The 22,835-nt window shown below is 36.3% G+C and overlaps 1 protein-coding gene across 7 annotated transcripts in view; it reads left to right on the forward strand.

Moving 5' to 3' along the window:
• The first annotated feature begins 4,857 nt into the window (after positions 1-4,857).
• axin1 (axin 1) overlaps positions 4,858-22,835 on the forward strand; it is a 56,900-nt gene continuing 38,922 nt past the window's right edge. Inside the window, exons 1-3 of one of the 7 annotated variants that reach the window (XM_051105566.1) lie at positions 4,858-5,030; positions 12,332-12,529; positions 20,887-21,132. The gene's annotated coding sequence lies outside the window, so the exon portion shown is untranslated. Of the gene's footprint in view, positions 5,031-5,559; positions 5,710-5,988; positions 6,582-12,331; positions 12,530-20,886; positions 21,133-21,236; positions 22,155-22,835 lie in introns of those variants that run through there. The other 6 variants (XM_051105565.1, XM_051105571.1, XM_051105567.1 and 3 more) reach the window with 6 other exon arrangements.

Raw genomic sequence — 22,835 nt, forward strand, 5'->3', positions numbered from 1 at the left:
GATAGATAGATAGATAGATAGATAGATAGATAGATAGGTAGATAAGTAAATAACATTTTATGATTGATAGATAGATATATAGAGAGATAGATAGATAGATAGATAGATAGATAGATAGATAGATAGATAGATAGATAGATAAGTAAATAACATTTTATGATAGATAGATAGATAGATAGATAGATAGATAGATAGTAAATATCCTGTTTTAAAGTTTTCACCCCCCAGCTCTTAATGCATCGTGTTTCCTTATGGAGCATCAGTGAATGTTTGAACCTGTTTTAATAGCTCCCTCAGTTGTCCTGTGAGAAAAGATGGATCTCAAAATCATACGGTCATTGTTGGAAAAGGTTCAAATATGAAAAAGATGCTGTAAAGCTGAAGAATCTGCAGGACCTGAAGAACAGTGTAGTAACCAGGGTAACCACAGTGTTAAGTACCAAGGGTTCCCAAACTTTTGAAGGGGGTTATATTAATAATGTCAGCTATGTTTTGGTCTTGTGGACTATGTAAAATATCATACTCAGGACAGTACAAATAAAAAAAAATAACATGCATTTTGTATGATCTTTCTTGTTTTGTTAAAATTATTCACATTTTCACAGATTCTGGGGGGTTTGCATGCAACTGTAGATTATATATAATTATATATATATTGATTATTAGAGATAACTAGGAATTAGAAGGCTATCTACTTTGCAAATATGCTGTAACTGAGTTTGTTTGTTTGGTTACTTAATTTCAGAATTGATTTGTCAACTGATTTATTTTGTGTGCTCATACTAAAATATGACATTTTACAACATGCAGATTTGCAAATCAGAAGCTATCCCTTTGTAATTTATGAGATGGGATTTGATATGTGTTCATCAAATATTAAAATCAGCACGCTGTGTCTTAGCTTGTCTCACGCCAGCAGTGAGTTTGTCATTGGGGGATGGAGTGATCTTTGAGGTGTTGGATTTTATTGTTATGCAGAATTGATTCAGTCCTCTGAACACCTTTGCTCTCCATTGATCTTCAAATCAATGCAGCACCGCAATCGTATAACCATCCCCGAGTCTCAGTATCCCTTAATGAGGCATTTTTATTCATGCAACAGTCGACTAAAAAGTCCGTTCGTACCGTCTTGGTGAGAACAGGGAATTCTGAGAATGTCTTCCAGCTGTGAATTATGTTAGGTGAAGCAGTTCACCAATTGAGGTGAGAAAAGTCTTTCTCGGTAGCTCTTGCAAGACAATTCTGATAGATGATCCTGAGGATAAAATGACAGACTGTCTGCCCTACAAAGGAAAATAGATTTCGGCATGTGACGTGCAGTCCTCGAGGAGGATAACAGAGATCCAGAACCGACGATTCTGTTGATTTATCTGCGGCTGTTGTCATTTTTATTGGAATTTTGTGGTCTTTTTTGCTGAAGCGGTTCAGTGTACGTTTGATTTTGAAAATGTAGAGCCAGCGGGTATGCTAATGTTAGCTCTATTTTAGAGCTGTAACATTAAAGTGATATGAACTGCTGCCCTTATTTTACCAGCAAGAAACTGGATACTCTTTTGACACACCTTCAAAGCCTCAGGATATTTCACTCTGTTTTTGCTGACACTTTTAAGCCACTCCTCCTGACATTTCCAGTCTTTTTCAGTCCTTAGAAATGGATACCTTACTATTATTTGACACTTTTCTATCTTCTTATCTGTTTAATCAGTCATCCTGAGCTAAAATGTGCCCTCACATCATCTGTCTACATTTAGGATTTTGTTAATCGCATGTATCACAATCATTTTGTGTCAACATGAGTGAATCTCTTGTATTATTCAGAAGAGAATTCTCTCTGAATAATACATCAGTCTGCTCTATAATGACCTATACGTCGACCTCAGCTTCAGTATGGCTAGGTATTGTTTGTTTGTGAGCCAAACAACAGTATTTGAATCTCCCCTGGTGTTTAAGGTTGTTATGCTCTGTGCAGTATTTTAATAATGTGCTGCTGTTGTTTAGTGTGCTTTTTCGCCGCTGAAGGGGAAAAGCAAACTGTCTTTCATCAGCAAAAGCTAAGTCCCACTGCTGCAACTGCCAGTACTTTGATGAAAATATTTCATCTATTTACTTAATACTTCCACTCATAATATTAGTTTAAAGTTAGACTGGCTGGTCGGTACTTTCCTTCTTAGTTACCTGTTATTGACCTATTGTAATTGGGCTACTTATTTTGGAAATTATTTTACTTATGTTGTAAAATGCAAAACAAATGTAGCTTTCTAACAGTGCTGTCGGGCTAAAATAACTCTTATTAGTTGACTAAAATAACTGTACTAGACATTCTTTGATGATAATCCTGACAAAAACAAAAGTTATTCTCTGGGTTTTGAATTTTTTTTCACAGTGTAGCATACCTGATATTATCAAAGTAATTGCAATTTTTATAGTAGTGTTATTATAATGTTATAGCATGTTGCTTTTGTGTTTTTAGAAGCCTGTGGTAAAAAAATCAAAAGGTGAATTTAAGGTACAGTGCCATTCAAAAGATTTTTAAGTAACACTTTAAAATAAAGTGTCATTTGATAACATTAATGTATTAATGAACAGTACATTTATTAAACACTTTATTAATCTTTGTTAATAAAAATATATTTGTTCATTGTTTGTTCATGTTAATTCACAGTGCATTAACTAATGTTAACAAACACAATGTGACTTTAATAATGCATTAGTAAATGCTGAAATTAACATATTAAAAATGCTGTAGAAGTATTGTTCATTCTTAGTTTATAATGTATAGTTAACTAGTGTTAATGTTTTTAATGTTTTTGAAAGAAGTCTCTTATTATTACCAAGGCTGCAAAAATACAGTAAAAACTTTAATATTGTGAAATATTTTTACAATTTAAAAGAGATGTTTTGTATTTTAATACATTTTAAAATTAAATTTATTTCTGTGATGCAAAGCTGAATTTTCAGCATCATTACTCCAGTCTTCAGTGTCACATGATCCTTCAGAAATCATTCCAATATGCTGATTTATTAATATTATCAATGTTAACAACAGTTGTGCTGCTTTATATTTTTATGGAAACTGAGATACATTTTGTTCGTGTTTTTTTTTTTTTTTTTGATGAACAGAAAGTTTAAAAGAAAATTATTATATATTTCTTTGCTACTACTTTTGAGCAGTTTAATGCATCCTTATTCATTTCTTTAAAAAAAAATTTTTTACTGCCCTCTAACTTTTGAAGGATAGTGTATTTTTAAAAAATGGCATTACTTATTTATACAAAGTTTATTAAATGCATTTATTATTTAGCTAATCCTTTACACTTTACAATAAGGTTTTTTAGTTAACATTAGTTAACATGAACTATGAACTATACTTCTACAGTATTTATTAACATTAGTTAATTTTAACCTTTAATGATGCATTTTTAAAATCACAGGTTTTGCTTGTTAATATTAATGCACTGTGAATTAACATGAACGAACAATGAATGACTATTATCATTAACTAACATTAACAAGAAGTAATAACTACTTTAATAAATGTATTGTTCATTGTTTGTTCATGTTAGTTAATACATTAACTAATGGAAACTTATTGTAAAATTTACTTTACAATAAGGTTCATTAGTTAACATTAGTTAACTACATTAGTTAACATGGACTAAGAATGAACAATACTTCTACAGCATTTATTAATCTTAATTAATGTTAATTTCAGCATTTACTAATGCATTATTAAAAATCACAAGTTGTGTTTGTTAACATTAGTTAATGCACTGTGAACTAACATTAACTAACTATGAATGACTAAATTTTAATTAACTAACATTAACAAAGATTAATAAATAGTGTAATAAATGTATTGTTCATTGTTTGTTTACATTAGTTATTACATTAACTAATGGAAACTTATTGTAAAATGTTACCCACTTTACAATAAGGTTCATTAGTTAAAATTAGTTCACTACAATAGTTAACATGAACTAAGAATGAACAATACTTTTACTGCATTTATTAATCTTAGTTCATGTTAATTTCAGCATTTACTAATGCATTATTAAAAATCACAATTTGTGCTTGTTTACATTAGTTAATGCACTGTGAACATGAACAAACAATGCATGACTGATTTTAATTAACTAACATTAAGATTAATAAATAGTGTAATAAATGTATTGTTCATTGTTCATTCATGTTAGTTAATACAGTAACTAATGTTTACAAATGTCACATTATAAGTGTTACCGATTTATTACAGTATTATCTTTGTTAATATTAGTTAATGAAAATAGTCATTCATTGTTAGTTCATGTTAATTCACAGTGCATTAACTAACGTTAACAAGCACAACTTGTGATTTTAATAATGCATTAGTAAATGCTGAAAATAACATTAAGATTAATAAATGCTATAGAAGTATTGTTAACTAATGAACCTTATTGTAAAGTGTGGTATAAATGGTATTTTTAATACTTCTTCCAATGATCTACATCTGTGTGCCTTCCGTGAAAGAAGCGTCTCTATAAATATGTAAAATAATAACTTAAACTGCTTCAGTAGTTTTTTTTGTGAGTGATAAACAATGAGAGTGACTCATTAAATATAATGTATCTGCGGTCTCCCTCTTTCAGTCAAGAAACCCCCCACCTGAGTCGCCCCCCCCCAAACATATGAGCCTGTGCAGGGTGCTGAGGGGCCACTGAGACTAATGGCCAGCTGCTATTTTGTAGTGACTTTCTTTTCTCACTAGTCACATCGCTGTTCTTGAACGTGTGGCGTGCGGAATCCAAACTGTCTTTTCAATGAGAGTCCAGCGCTAGCCGACGCGAGCCCCAAGACAGCATGATGTGAAGTCCTGAAAACAAGACAAAGTGTGTGTGGTAAATTTGTTTGAGAGTGGCGGCGCCAATGCAAATGCAAGTGGCAGGCAATACCAAGGATTCTCGCCAGGATGGAAAATCGGTCATTGTGGGAAGGGTTTGCTGGGTCTGACCCTGGCTGCTACTAGACAAGCAAGTGTGAAATCCGTATGAAAGGTAAGCAGCTGATAACATTACCCAACAAAGGCAATATCATCTTTCGCGTTCTCCACGTTTTTCCTTTCCAGCGCTCGATTTCGCTCATCTCGCCTCGCTATGTATATTGTGCATTTTCTCCCATCGTCCGTCTGTTGTTGTTTTCTCCTGATGATGAATGAAACGCTCCCAAACATCAAACGGCACTGGCGTGGAGCGCTGAAAACTGTGCATAGCTGTTTGAAAAGGACCGCTACTCTGTGGTCTTTGTGCTTCCCTTTTCATCCTGCTCAGAATGGCCAGCATATCGGACAGCGCTCAGCTTTGTTTTCCTTTCAAAGCTTATTGCATTTCTGTAATCGTCACCCCGAGCTTCGTCACACTTTGCCATAACATCCACTTCCATTTCTAATGTTTACTTTGCAATTAGGAGCAAATCACTCATGCCTGTGGGGTCTGTTGCCATAGTTACAATAGGGTTCCGAGGTCTATCATCTGGTCCTCGCGTCCACCAATCAGCTCGCAGAGCTGAAGCTGCAACATAAAGTAAAGATGCACATCTTTCAGCAACACAGTAGTAAGAAACAGAAAGAGATTCATGAGTATAAGAAAGTACTCTGGGGTGGCAAGTAGGCGACTGCGCCCAGTCATGGCGGACCGCAGAAATCACAGCGGAGGAGACACCCAGCAGGAGAGGCAGGTGAGAGCATCAACCATTTTGAGACTTAACTCACATTATTGTTCTTGGAGTCGACTCCGTGAAACGTGTCAGAGATGCTGGTCAACGAGATTAGCGTTACCAGTACAAACAAACGCGGCTCGAAGAATAATAGTCTGGACGCCGATCGTCGGGCAAATGAAAGCGAGAAAAAACGCCACGGCCGTAGTTTTCAACATGATTGTTGAAGCCTCTTCAAATCAATTTTTTTCCAAACCGCGATCAAAGATCTCCAGCTGGGCTGTTGTTCGCTTTCCGTATATATTTTTCCGTTAATTTGCGGATGGGAGGAATCGTCGCGCAAACTTAATTCGATCGCTCCGACTATGCATATGTCCATGTCTTTGTGTTTTCGTGTGTGTGTGTGTGTATATGAAATTGGCCTAGATTAATCATAGCACTCTAAATCTCATTACTTGGAACATCTGAGGGAACGCTGTCTATAAAGGGCTCTTTGGAGGGGGCTTTCAAATCGGGCCTTCATCAGATCAAAGGCCTCAGATCTGGGATGAATATTTGTCCTCGGCGGATATGTTTCGAGATAATCAAGCATGGTCAGAGGATCCACCGTTGGGTGAAGCGCAGCAGCAAGAGCTCCACGTTCTCGCCGATTCCCGACCGAGCCGTCCGTGAACCTGTCGATACCACGAAAGAAGCAAGCCGAGAGGGGGCTGGGTGGAAAACGAGAAGAGAAAGAAACATGGAGGGGAGGACCATCGCCAACTAAACCCAGCTGTGCTTAAAGATGGCGGCCGGCGATGCCGCAGACTGCGTAGCACGAGACCCGTCCGTTGAGGCGATCAGGAAAGTCTACGACGACGAACGGCTCAAAAGTTGTTCTTGCGCACACTGAGGTAACCGTGAAGGTGGCATGTGCATCAATTGTGTGCCGTCGATAATGGCGCCGGTTTCTTCTTCTTTATTATTTACGTCTCGTAGGCTCGCGTCTCTCACGGCCCTCTTGCTTTCAAAGACGCCGCTTCAATTGTGGCGACCGCTCGCTGTGTAGCATTTTAAGCTTCTCTGACTGCGCATTTGTTAGCGATCTGAATCTTAAGTCATTAGCGCCACATTGTTTGCCGACGAAATAAGCTAAAGCGCCCGAATGTAGCATGTTTTCGTATGGAAACATTAATCAGTAGTTTTAGCATTAGACAAACCTCAAGCAACAACCTGTTTAATCCTCTGTGGCTAATCCACTCTTGGCCTTGTTAGTCACGATTTATTCAGCTATGACAAAAGATATCAGCAGGACTCCAGAGTGCATTCTGACAGTCTTTAGATGCCACCTTTCTCCCAAGACTCGCGAGCGCTAAAAAGAGCAGCTTATCGATACACCAAAGACATTTTCTCTTTCTGATGTCCCAATCATTCAAACAGAAACCCTTTCTCGACCGGACCCTCGTCGTCTTTGTTTCGCGGTGCTCCTAGCCCGACCGTTTCAGGCATGTGCTTCTTTGTCTATTGTCGGTCGTATCTCGAAAATCGCAGTTTTTCCCCTCATAATTCAAAGCCTTTATTATTCCACGTTTTACAGAAGTGCTAAAAGGAGCCTTGAAGTAACTTATTTGAAGGAATAATTATCTTTTGTCGAAATGAGAAGAGCAGCACTCAGCTTTAACATCTAAATGGGCTATTGTCAACTGATCAGGCCCCTCAAAAGATAAGCCTATTTCAAGCACAGCCTACGAGGAGGGGTAAATTTGCACTGGCAGCTGTAACAAAAACCAACACAGAGGAATGCTGGCCAGAAATGGGGTTTCTTTCTCCTGTCAAGAGGACTTATATCATGACATCAGAATGATCAGTCATTTTTTTGCTCAGAATGGTTCGTCACCATGTTTCCTCTGCAAGTTACCAAGTTAAAAGTTGTAGCTTGCACAAAACATCAAAACATCTGTCTGATTTCCAAAATGGGAACATTTTGGGATATCTATTAGTTTTTACTTAATAGTGACGTTTCACTTGCTTCAAAGTCATTAAAAGTTCTTACTGTGGTAGACTTTTTGATTTTACCTTTAGTTTTATTGGGTACGTTCTTGCATCAACACTAAAAACTCCTACATTGAAATACTGATTTAGGATTTACCTGCTAGAAAGCTTTCCACTGATGCATGGTTGGTTAGGATAGGACAATATTTGGCCAAGATACAACTATGTGAAAATCTGAGGGTGCAAAAAATCAAAATATTGAGAAAATCACCTTTTAAGTTGTCTAAATGAAGTTCGATTACTAATCAAAAATTAAGTTTTGATTATTTTATGGTAGGAAATGTACAAAAGATCTTTATGGAGCATGATCTTTACTTAATATCCTACTGATTTTTGGCGTAAAATAAAAATTGATCATTTTGACCCTTACAATGTATTTTTGGCTATTGCTACAAATATAAACCCATGCTACTTATGGTTTTGTGGTCCAGGGTCACAAATATTTAACAAAGAAGCGACTAGTAACTTGTGCAATTAAGCATGCAATTTTAAAATTATCATCTTTAAAACTACGCCAGCAATTATTTACAGTGTAGTAAACAAGTAAATGTTTTGTCCTTTTGCACTTCGTGATTAATGAATATACAGTTTGCTGCAATCAGAAATAGCAACCAGAGTCTCAAATTGATTCATAGCTAAAGGAACACCTGCTGAACTCACTCCTTTTCTTCAAATCCTCATTCACCTAACATGGCTGTCATCGCCTTTTTATTGAAAGCTTGAGCCGCATATTAGTCTGTCACAGCCACTGAAATGGTTACGCCGAGGCGGCGCACACAAGACCTGGTGACATGCAGCTGAGAGACTGGAATGTCTATTGTGTAGTTTATAGGCTGTAGTTGTTGTGTTACAGTCAGCGGTGTCACTGGCCATGAAGATTAGATGGCGTGAAATCTATGCAAATGAATACTGTATTCACTTATTTTCAATGTTTTTTTAAGGTAAAACTGTAATAGCAAACAATACGGACCTATTTAATGAATGTGAAAATGTTTGAAAATGATTGATATGTATGGAGCAACAAGCAACTGACTGTAAAGGTTACTTTCTAAACATGTATTATTCAACAGATGAAAGATTTCTTTTTCTTATTATAAGAAAATGAAATCTCCATTTTCTGAGGCGCAGTTGAAGAAGGGTATTGATTCGGTTCCTCAAATGAGGCATTCCTTCTGTGATGTTACAGCGGGGGTCCCCGCGGATGCCCACTCATCTGCTCTTGCGCTTGATACTGGCCAATCTGAGCAGATGGGACGGTCACAAACAATAGGTTCATGGAAGAGCGCCGTGGGCTTGACTTAGCTTATCCTGCTTAGCCTACCAGATGTGAGATGCCGCAATGGGATTGGAGCCACCACATGTTTTAGTCAGAGGTGATTTAAAAATGAAAATGAATGACCGCAGGCCAAGAACTTATCTGTTTCCTGCCACATTTACTGTCATGCTTCATTTTCCTATTCGGTATACCTGCTCACATAATGTGCATTTTAACACAGCTGTAAATGCATGTGTATTGCATGCTGTTCTTTAAGTGTTGTGCTTTTGCAATCTAATCTGTGTTTATAGACAGTCAAAGGTGAGGTTTTTGACCATTTCCAAATGTTTTTACAGTGTTGTTGGAAAACTCTGCTCAGTCGTATGTTTTCGGTTAAAATTTGCAAAGTTCCTTTTAAACACTTAAAATAAACACAATGTAGTAATATTTTATTTTAGACATCTGTATCATATTTAGCCCTCAGTGTACGAATGATTTCATGGTATAGCTGATTTTCATTTATCGTAATATTTCTGAACAAAGTTGAGCCTAGTTACAAAACAACATGTTTAATCTCAGACGCTAAACAACAAAGTTGTAAACATGAACTTGTTTTATGTATTTATTTGCTCATTATTACTTCCTGCAGAGAGAACTGTGATTAATGAGATAACAATTAATTACGTTGATGTAATGAACATCTAAAGAATGTTTGTGATGTCACTGGTGATGCCGAAAAATCATAGGTAACTACTTTTATGGGCCTGCAATCATGCCGTGTGTCACGTACCACAAAGTTTCCGAGTTGCGTTTATGGCGCGGGATGTCCTTGAAGCTGAGAATTACCCTTGCTGATATAGACAAGACATAGTGACACAGCAATCCTATTAGTCAGACCTGAAAACCTTTGGAATTACCAGTGTTCAGCTGGAAGATGAGGCTTTTTTTTCCCTCTCGTAATCTTAAAGGTCATACCAATAGGTTTTTGCAAACTGAATGAATGTATGTTGATGCTTTATAGTACTATATATCGTGAAATACGTCCAATGATAGTAATAATGCTGGAAATCAAAAATAATAGTAACACTTTTTAATCCCCATTTATTTAGAAATTGTTCAGCCTAAAGCTAAAATGCTTCCTTAAATATGTTTGACATATCAGTCATTTACCTGTCATTAAACATTAAATATCAAAGTTTAACAAGTTTGATAAGCCAAACTGGAAGGACAATAAAGCACATGTTAGATTCATTGTCTTATTATGAAACAGAGACAGCTAAGTGGAAAATACCCATTTTGATACTGTACATACGCACACACACATTATATATATATATATATATATATATATATATATATATATACAAGTTATATGTAAATTAATGTATTTAAATATATTAGTACAGTTGTGTTGTAGTACAGCAACTACAATACAACTGTAGTTTAAAGTCAGCCTCAAATCCACACACCAGTATAAAACATGGCAAATATATTCAAGGTTACACAAGGTTATGTGCTAATTTCTGCCTAACTCGACCCATATGCTGGCCTAGAGGAGCCTGTTACATTACAATGCATATTTCATAATATTGTTACCAAATCAGGTCCACAAACAACAATAAAACATATCTAACTATGAAGAGATAAGTACTTATATAGTAAATTAAGACATATTAATTCACTTATTAACTGAAATAATATCAAATATTTAAAAGTAAACTTATTTTATTTAAGTTTCCAAGGCAACATTTCTCATTTTCATTTCAAGTTGAAATAATTAAAACTAAAAACTAAAACAATAATAAACTAATAAAAATGACAAAACAGAACAAAATTACTACAACTGAAATAAAATGTAGAGAATTATAAAACTTAGAAACTACAGTAGTATAATGGTAACACTTTACAATAAGGTTTATTCGTTAACAACTTTAGTTAATATGAACTAAACATGAAAAATACTACAGCATTTATTAATCTTAGTAAATTTCAGCATTTACTAATGCATTAGTAAAATCACAAGTTGTTAACATTAGTTAATGCACAGTGAATTAACATGAACAAACAATGAACAACTGTATTGTTATTAAAAAAGATGAATAAATACTGTAATAAATGTATTACTCATTGTTTGTTCATGTTGGTTAATACATTAACTAATGGTAACTAATGGAACCTTATTGTAAAGTGTTACTGATAAAGTTACTGATATGGTTAACGTATTACAGACTGTTTTATCATTATATTTATACTGGATATACCCTATTTTTGACACGCTCGCATCTAATTTATCTAGATTTATCTGGAGAAACATCCCAAATGTATGCCTTGAGCGCTCGGTTCTGACCTTGCAGCTGTAACAGTTTCCCAAGTGTGTGTTTATGTGAGTGTTCTTCAAAAGATAATGGGTTTATTTGATAGCTACGGACAAAGTGTGCTTTGCACCGGTGAGAGCAGAACTGGAAAATATGAGCAAACGTGGTGTAATTCAGAGCAGACTCGCTGTTGTTCTCTTTGTCTTGTGCAACCTACCGGCAATCACATCGCAGCTGCTTTGTAGAGGAGCAGGTACTTAAGCTGAAAGTGCACCTGTCATGTCATTTGTCTAAAAGTTCCAAGGCCACTCAACAGGTAGCAGAATGGCAGCTACAGCTGCCAGTCACAACCTCCATCAAAACTCATGCAAGAAGCTCGCCAAACACAGCTGTCAAATGATTCCAATAGTTTCCTCCGGGACCGTGACTTTCACTATACGTAGAAGAACAACGATAGAACAATCTGACATTCGCCCACGTGACTCTGACCTCTGGTTACAGTTTCCCAAATGACTTTCTGCCGCAACGATTCCTGCTCGCCTCCGACTGTAACGCCCTTTGTGAAGGTTCCAAAGGCAAGAATAATCTGGCTTTGAGCAATTACTAAATACTCTCCTAATCTGCACGATCTCTCCAAACCGTTTCCAAACACCTCTATTTCATGCTATTTACCTCTTGATTGTTTCCAAGTGGTTGCTCAGAGGTTGTGCACTGAGTTGGTATGCGCTCATGGCCATGTGTTGGCTCGTGGTGGGGGGGCCCAGTAATCAAAGCCAGGCCTCAGGAAGGGCAAGGATAGATCTGAGTTTGCAGCTGCTGATGCCATCTGATTTGAGCACTGGCCCAGTATTCACTAGCCCATGCATGGTCTCTTGCCTGGAAAACATTATTGGAAAAATATACAAATCCTACACGTTTACTATATATGCAATGTATACATGTGTGTTTGTGTATAAATAAACAGAAATATAACACGCAAAGAGAATAAAAGTACATTGTTGAAAATGATTTGATATTAAAGTTTTTCATACTTATGTTTCAGATTCGAATGGACACAGTCGATAACCTGGAATGGACCGATTTCTTGTGGACAATCACCTTGGATTCTCTGAAAAAGAGGAGAATGCAGTTTTTACTGGAACTTGATATAGTCAATGGTATTGAAATGGAATCTTCTGTCAATGGAGGGAGAGTTGGGGGAAGACAGAAAACGCAAGACAGAAACGTACCATTTCCTCAGGTAATGCATTTACCTTTGCATTCATGTTAACTAACTGAAGTGTGGGAACAAAGCTTACTGAGTGCAGGTGTGTTGTTATGAATGGCTATATCGTAACAGAGAATTTTTGCCAACTTATTTATTCAGATCATACCCTATGTGTGTGTGTGCCTATATAAGGCTGTCATGATATCAGACTTTTGACTACATGATTATTGCGGCCAAATAAAAACTCATGATAATGAAATATAGTGAAATCTACAAATCTTGAAAAATTAAAATAATAATAATAAATAAATAAATCAAGTTGTCATTCAAATTAATCTTCCTTCATTTATTTATTTATTTGACCAATAAATCACACCACTGCATACAAAAGGAACAATTACAGTAAGCAGAGACTAAAATGCTAATCGTTTTTAGTTAAGCACAGTGTCGAAGTCAGACAATTTATGAGAACTACATATTTTTACTTGTTATAGTGTCGATCGAGTAACTGCCTTCTGTGAACTCATTCTTATTTTATAGTATTCTATACAGTGATAAAGGCTGCCGATTAATGTCGATTAATAGTTAGCATTGCATTAGAAATATACACTACCGTTCAAAAGTTTGGGGTCAGTAAGACTTGTAATAGTCTTTAAAGAAGTCTCTTATGCTCATCAAGGCTGCATTTATTTGATTAAAAATATAGAAAAAAAACAGTAATATTGCAAAAATGTTTTTACAATATAAATAATGTTTTTTATTTTAACATACTTTAAAATAGAATTTATTCCTGTGATGAAAAGCTGAATTTTTATCAGCTGTTACTCCAGTCTTCAGTGTCACATGATCCTTCAGAAATCATTCTAATATGCGGATTTATTATTAGAATGATCAATGTTGGAAAATATCAACAGTTGTGCTGCCAAATATTTTTTGGAACCTGTGATTTTTTTTTTTTTCAGGATTCTTTCATGAATAACAAGTTTAAAAAGTACAGTGTTTATTCAAAATATAAATATTTTATAACAATGTAAATTATTTATTATTAACTTTTAATAAACTTTTAATTATTAACTTAATACATCCTTGGTGAATAAAAGTATTAATTTCTTAAAAAAAAAAAAAAAAAGAAAAGAAACAATAAAAATGTACTGACCCCAAACTTTTGAACGGTAGTGTATATTATCCATATGAAAATACCTGAGATGGCTCGAAGAACGAAGATAAACCATATACTGTTATAATAGAGTGTTGATTCTCATTATGTTGCATCACACAAAACAATTCTTTTTGCATTTCATTCAGCTACAGTGACAGCTGGATGCCTTTGTCCGTATTAGGGATTTCCTGGAAAGTCATTTGTTTTCATACTAATATGAGTCTGGCTTGTGGACTTTCTGTACGAGGGCGCCCTCCGGTGTTGAGTATGAATTAAACAAATCATACGTAAGACTTTAATGATCCATAATGGCGCCAGCGCTGCGTTATTATGTAATAGTACCATATATGTAAAAATCGTATGTGTATTTTGCATTTTCAAATATCGCCAATATGGGCGTCACACTATATATATATATGTGTGTGTGTGTGTGTGTGTGTGTGTGTGTGTGTACTTGTTTCTGCTACATTGTGGGGACCAAACATCCCCACAAGGATAGTAAAAGCTGAAATTTTTGACATTGTGGGGACCACAGGACGGTATGTTAAAAAATTATTAAAAATAGTAAATGATGTTTATCTGAAAGTGTAATGATGCAAACATGTTTTCTGTGAGGGCTTGGTTTAGGGTTAGGGTTGGGTTAGGGGATAGACAATATCGTTTGGTCAGTATAAAATCTATAGAAGTCTATGGAAAGTCCCCACAATTCACAAAAACAAACGTGTGTGTGTGTGTGTGTACAGACAAATTTGGAGTAGACGTCACAGTTACGTCACCTGCAGAAAAAGGTAAAATCCACGGAATAAGGGAAATGTATATTTTTGTGCCTTTGGAAGTCAGAATCTGAATGCAAATTATTTTTATAAAATACTGTCATCAAAAACACAATTTGAAGCATGAAGCTAAACATACATACTATGGTTGAAACCTGCTGTGATTACTTTTAAGGCATAAATTTGATTTAAACAATTTGTCTACATAACATTCGCATATGCAGTTCATAGGGGACATATTTATTAGACTTACAGCATGAAATACTATTTAAACCTATAACATCTTACATAACATTTGTCTATTTTATCTCACAAATCTGACTTTTTCTATCTGCAAATGCAAGTTTATATCTTGTAGTTCGGACTTTATAACTCGTTTTAACTCAAGTTTGTAAATTCTGAGGGAAAAAACCCACTGAAAAGTGGGTTATAAACTGATGATTCTGAGCCAAGGGGAAAAGAGAGAATGACAAGTGGATTTTTCTTGCCAGACTTGAGATGTGATCTTAAAATAGGAGAATAAAATCAGAATTTAGAATTTTTGTAAGCTCAAATGTAATCTTTTATTCCATGGCTTCCATAGAGCTCTACTTGAAAACGGTCACACCCAAAAACGGTCACACCCAAAAAATATTAAGCAGCACAACTGTTTTAAATATTTATATTAATAAGAAATGTTTCTTGGCCAGTAAATCAGCATATTAGAATGATTTCTGAAGAATCATGTGATGTCAAGAATAAATTACGTTTTAAAATATATTCAAATAAAAAACAGTCACTTTGAATTGTAATAATGTTTCACAGTATTACTGTTGTAACTGTATTTAGATCAAATAAATGCACGGCTTGGTGAGCATTAAAAAAACATTTCAAAATCCTACCAAACGCAGATTTTTGAACAGCAGTGTATAATGTATACAATTCAAAAAGCATATTAAGGGTTCATTTGGCATGGTCATCAAAATTTCTTAGAATGTTTTTTTTGTGACCTTGGCTTGGCAAACCTTGACAAATGTTCCTTTAATGTTCTTTTGTGAACGTTAAGGTGTGTCAAATTCCGAGATGAATGCCTAACTACACCCAGTCTTGATTTCCCATGAGCAATTTGTAATATGTCATTAAATTCATGGTTCCACACAAACCACTCTTTCATTTTCAGATGAGCTAATCAAATAAAGTCATAAAAAGGAGGAACAGGGCTTCACATTCCAAAGGCCTTTGATCTTTTTGCAATGAATCCATGAGATTACATGCCTGATTATATCCAGGTGTTGAGTCATAACTTCAGAGGTTCAGAGCATACAAAGTAATATTCGTCTTTAAGGCCTGCTAATTTTTTTCAAAGGAAGGTCCTTTAACACTATACAGCCTGTACTAAGTCGTAAGACATTCATTCCTTCACTGAACTAACTCATAAATCCAGAATTACCTTCTGCATATCATTCGCAGAGGCTTTTGACTTTCTCACATGCAGTGTCCGCCTGTCTGTGTCCACTGATGACACATTTCTTGCTCTTAGCCTACAATAGGCTAAAAATGGGACAGAGGATATTTGTATTTCCATTAATATCTGTACGGTTTATAAGATTTAAAATCATTCTTGAGCAGGATTATAAAGAGACATACTTCCTGCTGCATGCTTTTTCATGACTGAAAGAAAAGAACAGTGTTTAAATCTCCTGCATTCTTTCTTTTACCCCATTGCTTTCATCTTTTGTCAGATGGAGAGATACAATCCGAAATGTACCTTGATTCTAATCTCTTCTCTCACTGAGAGAGTTGTGGAGGCTTTTTCATACTCAGGTTTCCCATGTTTTACTGTGCTAAGCTTAGGCTGGGGATTTTACTGTATTTAGTCATTTTGGGTATGTTTAACTGAAATTTGAACAAGAGCTTTATGTGTAAACAGTGTTTGTATATTGCACACAAAAGGAACTTACCGTACAAGGAAGGGATTTATTTACACCTGGCAACCGTCTCACAAACTTGATTAGATTACAGCACCTTGATAGCTGGAAAGAATTAAAAACAGATAGCATGTCCGAGTTGTCACGACAAAGCCATGAAATGTGTGTCAATGATTCTGCGGATGGAAAACAGAGATAATTTCTACAAGGTTATAGTCCACTTTGATTGTACTAATCAACATACATACAGCTGTGCACAAATGTGACTTATTGAGTCTAAATCATACAGACTGACACATCTGCAGAATGCTTACGAAATAGGTGCACTCAGTATGGTTTTGTTTATATTTAGTGTGATTTTGGGCTGACCTGTCAGGTTGGATGAAGTTTGTTTACTTACTGCTACATCTGTACACTAAAGCTGTTTAATTTTCTTTTGCTTTGTTCCTTTCCGTCTGGTTATTTTGTGTCTTATACTACACATGTTCATATGATGCACATTCCTGCATTCTCCATCACAAATTTTTTGCATGTTGTTGGTGGTTCTAGAGGTGTTTTGCAGTGTGGCAGCTGTGACTGTTGTGAATTTGCACTCAGTGTTTGATGTCCTGCTGTTTATCCTTGGTCTGTATATATGGAAGCCGGAGGTCATCGCTTATGTTTCATCACTATAGCAGGGAATGATTACTTGTTTGGATGTTTTTTTTTTAAACTAGTGGATTTCACACACATTGATCACTCAAAACTGCACTGCTGACTTGGGGTTCGTTGGAATATTGTGTCTGTAGTACATAGAATTTAAAGGGGTCATCGGATGCCCATTTTCCACAAGTTGATATGATTCTTTAGGGTCTTAATGAAAAGTCTCTAATATACTTTGATTAAAAATTCTCAATGGTTGTGTAAAACAACTCTTTTTACCTTGACAAAATGAGCTTTGCAAAAATCTTCCCATTCTGATGGATTGTTCCTTTAAATGCAAATGAGCTCTGCTCGCCCCGCCCCTCACTTCTCTCTGTGGAGTGACAAGCCTGTTTACTTTAGCCGCATATAGCCGCGTTTAGCCACGAAACTTAACTAACTAGCACATTATTAGGAAAGGTGATTGCAGAGATTCATAAAAAAAACCACTTATACTCACTTGTGCTGTAGGTGAAGCTGGATCACAAATGATTTGCACAAGCATAGATGCATTTATGTAGATCGGGAGGCGCATTCCCTTCACAAACAAACGTATACTGCATCTTCAGCAGCTCAGATTTCAGAAATAAATGACGACCACTATGTTCATTATTACATCTAGCAACACAACACCTCAATCGCTCAATCGGAGATATTCTTGTGTAACTTACATCCCTGCTCCAGCATCAGAACAATGGAGGTCGGAGTGTTACAGCTGATCTGAGGTGAGACGCTCATGTCAATCAACTACGGTGGGGGCGGCCTCTGTGGGTGTGACGCCACACTGACAGGCATCTGAGAATGGCTCGATTTGAAAAAGGGGATATTATTTTTACAGATTCATTAAAAACCACTGCATGGATTTGTACATACACTGCCAACACACACTGCAATCAACATGTAAAAGTGAACTTTGCATCTGATGACCCCTTTAAAAAATTTTGATAGAAATTTGTTTCATTATTTCACAATTTATATGTTGTTTAAAACTATCCCTTTCTTTTTAGCCCTATCAAAAATGAAATATGGCTCTGCCCTGACTAGGGTCTATTTACTGTGTTAAAGGGGTCATCGGATGCAAAGTTCACTTTTACATGTTGTTTGAACATTAATGTGTGTTGGCAGTGTATGTACAAATCTACCCTATAATGATAAAAATCCATGCAGTGGTTTTTAATTAATCTGTAAAAATAATATTCCCTTTTTCAAATTGAGCCATTCTCAGATGCCTGTGGCCGCTCCCACGATAGTTGATTGACATGAGCGTCTTACCTAAGATCAGCTGCAACAATCTGACCCCCTCATTGTTTTGATGCCGGAGCAGGGATGTAAATTAGACAAGAATATCTCTGATTGAGTGATAATAATGAACATAGTGGTCGTCATTTACTCCCGACATCTGAGACGCTGAAGATGCAGTGGATTACATTTGTTTGTGAATGGAATGCGCCTCCCAATCTACATCCATCTATGTTCGTGCAAATCATTCGTGATCCAGCCTCACCTACAGCACAAGTGAGTATACATTTTTTTTATGAATCTCTGCAATCACCTTTCCTAATAACGTGCTAGTTAGCAAGTTTCGTAGCTAAACGCGCTAAATGCGGCTAAAGTAAACAGGCTCGTCACTACACAGTGAGAAAAGAGGGGCGAGGTGAGCAGAGCTCATTTGCATTGGATTGCTCATTTGCAATCCCTCAGAAAAAAAGGTAAAAAGGGTGTTGTTTTACAAAACCATTGAGAATTTTTAACCACAGTATATTTTAGACTTTTCATTAAGACCCTAAAGAATCATATCAACTTGTGGAAAATAGGCATCCGATGAGCCCTTTAAAATGAAGAAATTTTCCATATTGATTTTTTGCAGGTGTTTTATCTGTATTTCGAATTACACATTGAACTGTGTTTTGCTTTAGGGTTAAAGGAAATGTCTGTAAACTTGTCCTGGCCAGGGGCGTCACCTTTTTAAAACACCACTGTGGCCCAATAAAATAGTACTGATAAACACTAATATAAAGATTACGTACACCTACTTGTAAATCATTTTTTTCTGATAATATTTTATCAGTCAGTTTTTCTATGAGCTGTTTAGAATCAGAAAAAGTGATGTCAGATTTATGAATGAATCACTGTTTTGCTTATACTGGTTATTATGGGACTTGTACTGGTTTTAATGGAAACCATAATGGACCCTGTGGGTGTCTACTGATAACTGGTCACCTTCTACTGGTGGCTTGCTAGGATCACTGAATCTGAATGGAAAATGCCCCAGAACACACTACAGGAAACCTTTTTTAATGTTTTTAATGGTTAAAAGTTGATGGTTTGTAATGTTATAATGGTATTTGTAGTGGAAACCATTAGAATTTCTGTGATGATTTCTATTGTTTTTGTTTGTTTGTTTTCTAGCAGGGTTGTTTTCTTCCAGTGTAGATTATGTTAGTCTTTATATTATTTAGTATGTTTGTTTGGTTTAGATCAAGTAAACAATATTATACACTACCAGTCAAAAGTTTTTGAACAGTAAGATTTTTAATGTTTTTTTTTATTAAAGAAATCTCTTCTGCTCACCAAGCCTGCATTTATTTGATCCAAAACACAGCAAAAGCAGTAATATTTTTACTATTTAACTAAAATAGTTAACTAAAACTAAGTAACTGCTTTCTATTTGAATATATTTAAAAAGAAATGTATTGCTTTGATCAAAGCTAAATTTTCAGCATCATTAATCCAGTCTTCAGTGTCACAAGATCCTTCAGAAATCATTCTAATATGATGATTTGCTGAAAAATATTATTATGTTAAAGTAAAGAGTATATATATATTTTTTAGGTTTCTTTGATGAATAGAAAGACCCAAAGATCAGCATTATCTGGAAAAAAAAGCTTTTGTAACATTATACACTATACCATTCAAAAGCTTGGAGTCAGTATAATTTATTTTATAATTAATTTATAAAATTATGATTTTTATTTAGCAAGGGTGCTTTAAATCGATCAAAAGTGATATTAAAGACATTTATAATGTATAAAGAAAGTTTTAGATGCTGTTCTTTTGAACCTTCTATTCATCAAAGAAACCTGAAAAAAAAATCAACATTATAATAATAAATGTTTTTGAACAGCAAATCAGAATAGTAGAGTGATTTCTAAAGGAAGATGTGACTGAGTAATGATGCTAAAACATTGCATGTTAAAACACATTAAAACAGAATCATTTTAAATAGGAAAAAAGGAGGAAAAATCTGAATTTTACTGTTCTTGCTGTACTTTGGATCAAATAAATGCAGGCTCTGTGAGCAGCAGAGACTTCTTTAAAAAAACATGAAAAATCCTACTGCCCAAAAACGTATGAATGGAAGTGCACATCCCAAAACCCACTGCAGAAAACCATTTTTAATAGTTTACATGGTTAAAAAGTTGGTTTGTAATGTAGTGGTATTTGTAGTGAAACCCATTAGAATTTCTGTGATGGTTTTTGTTTGTTTTATTTTTCAGCAGGGTTGTTTTCCTCCAACCCGAATTTCGATGATGTTAGTTTTTATATTATTTAGTATGTTTGTTTGGTAGAACTAGCAGCAACTGTTGAACTTTATGACACGGCAGGTCATGTGATGTCAACATGGCGGCGTCCATGAGGGGGCGACCTGCTCATTGTAGAATAAAACAGCTTTTTCTATAAGACTGCTAGCTTATGTCCTCATCCGTATATCATTTTAATTACACTCCTCGAGGCGCTGTTCACCTCTAAATCGTCTAATTGGCAAAACGCATTTCTGAGAGCACATTTACAGTACAGTGGAAGTGAACTGAAGGCGCTCTTCACACTCCAGGGTTTCCTCGCCTTCATCTTTTTTTTTTTTTTCTCCAGGCGGCAGTGTGATTTCTGGCCGTGCGCGGCGCTGCACATCTCCTGCTCCTCTCTCTCACTCACTCGCTCGCTCTCTCACTCGCACACGGGCACAGGAGTGTGAGAGACAGCCATGGAGAGGTGGAGAAGCGACTGTTTTCTTTGTTATTTTTAAACTCCGGGATCCGCATCGATGACACGATTCACATCTCGCCGCATACAACGCTATTCCCGATGCGCTCGAAAACGGAAAGTAGGTTCTCACAGGTACAGTACGGAACACTTTTTTTTCCTCCTCCTGGCTTGGGTGTAATGGGGGTTTGCGGTAGCGGAGAGAGAGCGAGCGAGCGAGAGATGAAATGCAACGCACCGTCGCGTTTTCGCTGCTCGCGTTCAAATCGAACGCTCGGATTATTGGCGCGCAGTGCGCATTCTGGAGTTCGAAAATCTGTGTTCCAAAGTTGCACACTAGTCCCTGGGCTGCGGAAGGGCCTGGCTGTGTGTGTGTATGGAGTTTGTTTCTTACTTTCCCCTCCCCCATCCGCTCCTGCTGCTGCTGCTGAGGCCGAGACATGAATGCGATGAATGTGGGGCTCACTTCAAAGCAGATCGTGAGGGCAGCGAAAGGGGTGTTGTAATGTCGTCAGCGAAGGAAAAACGCAGCGAACGCGATCCGTTTATAGATGGCCGTTTTTTCTCTTCCCGTGCGTAAGTGGGATGATCGGATATATCGGCGTTTGTAGTGGTTAAAGATGGCTAGCGTGCTGTGACAACGTGTTCTCACACTAGTTGAGTCGGAACAGCAGAACAAGCTCTGTAGAAATGTCGGCTTGTGCACTCAGAGATGGTGAAAGTGTTTTTCACCATCTATGCTCACTTGTTCGGGAAGGTCTCGCTCCGCACGTACTTCCTCTCATCGCGCGTTGCGTTCTTTGATGCGGTTGATGTTCGCTCTATTTATGTTTCTAACTTATCGCGGCTTGTTTTGCTTTGTAGCTGGTTAGGAGCCTCCTTAGCTTAATGTTTAGCTGGGCTTTGTTTTTAAATAACGGCGTTGGCGTGCGTCAAACGTTTATAAATTCGCGTCTTGTGCTGGATTAGCCTGCTAGCTCATCGCCATTGAAGTTCGCGCTGTTAAAGTTATTGACTGGGAAAGCTCAAGGTTTCTTTCCTCCTCGGCTCGCTTATCAAGAACATCAGACGAAATCTAGTTGGCAGGCAGTCACAGGTTTTAAGGTCGGAACTTGAAAGCGTGGGATTTATGGTTGGTGTCATAAAGCGTGTCACAGGTGAGTTCAAGAGTGTTTGTGCCATGATGGCTGCCCTTTTTTGCTATCTTTGCTTTGGAAGTTTGATGGGGTTGTAGATCACTGCGGTGGGTAATTAAACCTAGATAGCACGGGTTTTAAATTGGCCGAAAGGTGAACTGTTGAAGTCATTATTACAGTGTAATTGACTGTTCATTTGTTCATTTCTTGTACGGTAGCTCTTTATTTTAGTCACGCATGTTGCATGTACTTGCAATGGGAATAACAGTAAATTTTGCGTGGTTACAAACAGCTTACTCTATAGTGAATACGTGTTGTTTATTAATATTTGTGTGTTTACATTTTAACAAGGACAACTAATGCTATGTGGAATGCAGAGATGTTGGGTATATAGGCTTAATTGGCTTTTTGTGACGATTTGTGATGCATAATTGATATACAACTTGTCACATAAAATCCAGCATACTGATAAAACACTATGATATTAAATCAATGTTGTTTTCTTTGCAGTGTTATTGATATTTGTGAACCTGAACCACAAAACCAGTCATAAGAGTCCATTTTTTAAAATTGAGATTTGTGCATCATCAAGCTGAGCAAATAAGCTTTCCGTTAATTAATGGTTTGTTAGGATAGGACAATATTTGGCTGAGATGCAACTATTTGGAAATCAGTAATCTGAGGGTGCAAAAAAATGTAAAT

The sequence above is a fragment of the Labeo rohita genome, chromosome 3 (genome assembly GCF_022985175.1).
Source record: "Labeo rohita strain BAU-BD-2019 chromosome 3, IGBB_LRoh.1.0, whole genome shotgun sequence".
Lineage (NCBI taxonomy): Eukaryota > Metazoa > Chordata > Actinopteri > Cypriniformes > Cyprinidae > Labeo > Labeo rohita.